This window comes from Atta colombica, unplaced genomic scaffold (assembly GCF_001594045.1).
Source record: "Atta colombica isolate Treedump-2 unplaced genomic scaffold, Acol1.0 scaffold105, whole genome shotgun sequence".
Lineage (NCBI taxonomy): Eukaryota > Metazoa > Arthropoda > Insecta > Hymenoptera > Formicidae > Atta > Atta colombica.
The window spans coordinates 4834277-4839037 of record NW_017259190.1 but is presented as its reverse complement, the minus strand read 5'-3'; the positions used below and the strand labels follow the sequence as shown (position 1 = coordinate 4839037).

The 4761-nt window shown below is 36.4% G+C and overlaps 1 protein-coding gene across 1 annotated transcript in view; it reads right to left on the bottom strand.

Moving 5' to 3' along the window:
• LOC108689349 (soluble guanylate cyclase 88E) overlaps positions 1-2165 on the bottom strand; it is a 9943-nt gene extending 7778 nt beyond the window's left edge. Inside the window, exons 1-2 of the mRNA XM_018196083.1 lie at positions 2104-2165; positions 1348-1689 (exon numbers count right to left, since the gene is read on the bottom strand). The gene's annotated coding sequence lies outside the window, so the exon portion shown is untranslated. The remainder of the gene's footprint in view (positions 1-1347; positions 1690-2103) is intronic.
• Positions 2166-4761: the final 2596 nt, after the last annotated feature.

Below are 4761 nucleotides of genomic sequence, written 5' to 3'. Positions count from 1 at the left end.
AGAGAGAGAGAGAGAGAGAGAGAGAGAGAGAGAGAGAGAGAGAGAGAGAGAGAGAGAGTGAAACTCTTTCAATCGCTCAATAAAATGTAATAAAATAATTTACAAAGAACAAACAGTTCTTTTTAACGTCTATCTTGAAGAATACGACTTCAATCTTTGGCACTACCTTTCCATTTCTATACATGTAAATTCTTTCAATCGCACTCGAATATCTTATCAATAAAGGAAGCTATCGAAAAATGAAAAAAAATTATATTTTGTCATATCTTATTTCGACGTATATAATGTATTAAAATATATAAACGTCTAATAAATATTTGTATATTCAATTTCCGATAATATGTCTTTATACACAAGTACATAATTGAAAGCGTAATTTAAGGAAATTGTGCAAATTAAATCAATTTATTTCATTGATATCGTATGGAACTGATCTCACATACTTATGCATCAGACATCTGCGCTTCTATTTATATGAAGCACTTTCGCAAGAGCGCAAAGTCACTAGAAAAATATCCTGAAATATATACCTACACTCGTGCATCCAATTGCTTCTTATACCTTATCATATAAATTTTTTAATATATGTATATCGGAGTAATTATCGTATAATTATGATTTTATTTGATGTTATCTCGATCAAGAATGCATCTTTGCTGCACAAGATCAATATATTATAATCCAAAAATTAAAACCGCCGAATTTTATAGCAAATTTCATCCTTTATTATAAGTAAATAGCAAACGCTTAATAAAAATAGTTTTGTTAAATCTGCACTCTCTCTTTCTCTCTCTCTCTCTCTCTCTCTCTCTCTCTCTCTCTCTCTCTCTTTCTCTCTCGAATTATTTTTCTATAATAAATAAATTTTCATATTTGATCTCTTATCGAAGCGGTAATTTTTTTTTACAGCAACAAAACGCTTATAGATTATAGACAACTTTGCTTTAACAGGACATGTTTTTACGAATATTCTCGTCAGCAATGTCTCTTTATTCTATCGATAATAGATTCGATATTGTTAAAACGAATGTATATGTATATATATATAATTAGTTATGATAGCCAAGATTTGTTATCTCGCATGTGATATATATTGTAATAATAGGCGACAGCAGTCACATGCACCAACATTTCTTCGCGTGTGCGCATGTGTGACATATATCCGTTTGTATTTTTCTCCATATCCCATCACACTATTATTATAGCTATCTAATTATTATCCAACGTATATGTATAAATCATATTTTGTTACGATTAACAGATTAATATAGATATATTTTGAACGATGTATATTTTACGGTGAATTACTTGCCTAAACTGCAGGTTCAACAAACAGGTTCTACAAACCTCTCAAATGTTGAATCCTTTGCAGCTGCGGTTACAACGGAATTTTTGAAAGATGCACTAAAAGAACCAAAGATCACCGATGATCGGTAATATGTTTCGATAACACCCTTCGCAATTTTCGGAATTTTGCGTATATGTTTCGCGCGGCACAGTGCCGTGTACGGAATAATCAGATGTATTCGATAGACTCTTCCGCCGCTTTCCGCAACTTTTCAATCTCGTCTTTCTCCCCACTTATTTCTGCTTTCCTCTTCCATCGTTCCATTTTCTTTCCTCAATCTATTTGGGCTCTGTATAGATGATCTCTTTCCATCCCCCGTTGCCACCCTCTCTTCCCTGCACCTGCAATCAGGGCTGGATTTTTAATCGTATCTGTTACATCTATGTAAAATCTTTTAGGAATTTTTAAGGCTTGTAAATAAAAAAGAAATGAAGAATCTTTAAAAAAAAGTCAAATTCAAATTTATTTAAATAATTTGTCGTTATAAATTTCGCGAAAAGTAAACGAAAAAATGGGAAAACTCGTACAATATCCTTCTGAATAATATTTTAAATACAATAGTATTCAATGCGATAAAGAACATTCCTATTCATTATTATAATTCTTATCTTTCAACGGATTCTTTTTGCCGCGCGAAAAGAGTCAATATCATTGCAAGAAAAAAACATCGCGCGCAAGAGAGTTATATAGAAATTGATATCTGTTTAAGATATATTTATAATCTATATTAATTATATAGACTGCAGACTATTTACTCGATTGAAAAATAAAATGAAACGTTTGAGGATCCACGTTCCGATCAGAAGATCCGCTCCTGTCCGCCGCGCAATCCACTTGATCTTCTCTCACAGCTGTTAGCTAATAAGAGACCCCCTTAAGGACTCCCTGCTTCGCGTGCAACTTGATTATGAAATACTGTCCCGTTGTTATAATTGTCCCGCCTTGCCGATTAGCTATTACGGTTAATTAGATTGAGATGATGCTTCTGCATTTAATCAACAACAACCGCGAATCGATATTGCGAATGTTTAATTGATTTTAACTTTTAAGAAAGCTGTTTTCAGTCCAAATTATCTCTTGGTTCGCAATTAATCAGCTCTTCAAAATTATATTATAATTATTATAAATATTAATTTGATTAAATATCTCTAGCTGTATAAATCGATCAACATTGATTATATTTTTCTAATTTCTAAAGCCATTTAAAAATATAAGTCCTTCGAACTAAATAATAAAATCGAGAGCGTGATGATATCTCGAAAGCTTGAAATGAATTAAGAAAAAAAAAACGATAAACTAACTATGAAAGCGCAAATGTTTCGATTGTCGAAAGACGAGACAAGGATACACATCACACAAATCGCGTCGAAATCATTGAAATTTGACTGTTAAAATTTTTGTCTATCTGTCTTCGCGTAAAAATAGTAATTCGAACAAATAATTCCCGCGTTGTCGTCAGTTCCGCTCTTATTTCGAATGCGCGCTGAGCGCGCTCGATCGTTGCGTTGGCGCGAACCGCACTGTATGTACGTGTACTATCCGATTATTGATTTGAGCATCGAGAGAGGCGAATTAATAAGACTTTGCAGAATGCCGGCAGGCAGGTGTCATACAAGACGTCGTCACGATGACATGGGTGAATTGCGGTATGTATGCTTGCAGTAGTACATGCCACACATTACATTAGTTAGTACAAATTAGGGTACCTATATGCGCTCTATCAGTGCACTCGGAGGCACTCCTCGCGGAGCCGTGCGTGCGTGCGTGTGTGCATGCGTGCGTGCCTGTGCGTGCGTGCGTGGAGAGATAGAAACGGCGTCGTGAACTATGGGATCAATCTGCGAGCACGAGAGAGTATGCGCATACGGTACATTTCTCCCTCTAGGTGTATAAGCTTAAATCCGCTGTTTGTTCATAGGTGGCATTAGTGAGCGTACAAAACTACCCTGGGCACACAACACACTTTTTTTTATGTGTTTGACATCTGTCAACATTAACCAGTGCACATCATCAGCAATTTCATACAACAACATACACTTTTTCTTTCATAATCATGTCTAGTTTTTTGCTAAAAAAAAAAGCATATGCGGGAAGCTTTGCTTTTCTGTTTCAATTTGAAGAAATCGGCTGTCGAATCGCATCGAATGCTTGTGGAGGCCTATGGCGACAATGCTTTAGCAGAAACAACGTGCAGAGATTGGTTTCGCCGGTTCAATGACGATAATTTTGACCTGAGTGACAAGAAGCGTGAAAATCGGTTCAGAAAAAAGGTTGAGGTTGACTGTCAATTGCAGACTCTTTTGGACGAAGACGATACCCAATCGCAAAAAATGCTTGCCGAGCAATTGGGTGTTTCTCAAGCAGCCATTTCCATGCGGCTACATGTCATGGGGAAAGTTCAAAAGATCGGAAAATGGGTGCCGAACTGAACGATAGGCAGATGGAGCGCCGCCAAAACACATGCCAAATTCTGCTTGGTAGACAAAAAAGAAAGTCGTTCCTGTATCGGATTGTGACAGGCGATGAAAAGTGGATCTATTTTCAGAATCCTAAACGTAAGAAACCTTGGGTTGATTCCGCCCAACCATCAACATCTTCCTCAAGACCAAATCGCTTCGGACGGAAGACGATGCTGTGCGTTTGGTGGGATCAGGAGGGTGTCATCTATTACGAGCTGTTAAAACCTGGGGAAACTGTTAATGCTCACCGCTACCACCAACAACTGATCAAATTGCATCGTGCTCTGCGTGAAAAAAGGCTGCATTATCGGAAAAGACATGACAAGTTGATTTTCCTCCACGACAACGCACCATCGCACATGTCAACAATAGTCCAAAACTACTTGGAGACACTCAACTGGGAAATGCTACCTCATCCCGCTTACTCACCAGACCTGGCACCTTCTGACTACCACCTGTTTTCGTCGATGGCGCTCGCTGAGCAGCACTTCGATTCTTACGAAGACATCCGAAAATGGCTTGATGAATGGTTTACCTCGAAAGATGAGGAATTTTTTTGGCGTGGTATACACAAATTGCCCGAAAGATGGGAAAAATGTATAGTTAACGAGGGCAAGTACTTTGAATAAATTTGTTTTTGCCAAAAAAATATATTTTTCTGACTAAAAAAACAGCGGATTTAAGCTTATATAACCTCTACGTTACGCGAGGCAGAGAGGAGCTCGCTTGAGAAAGAAGAATACGCATGGTAGTCTTTCGATTTCACATGCTGATAATAAAAATATTCTAATAAATGTTTCACTACATTTACGTTATAACATTATAATTATATTTCATTCTTTAAATTTTTTATCATGTATCTTAAAAGATATGATAAGAGAATATAGCCAAATGAATTAAACTTGCAAATAAACGATAGCGAATAATTATTATTATACAGTTACTCGTAATTGT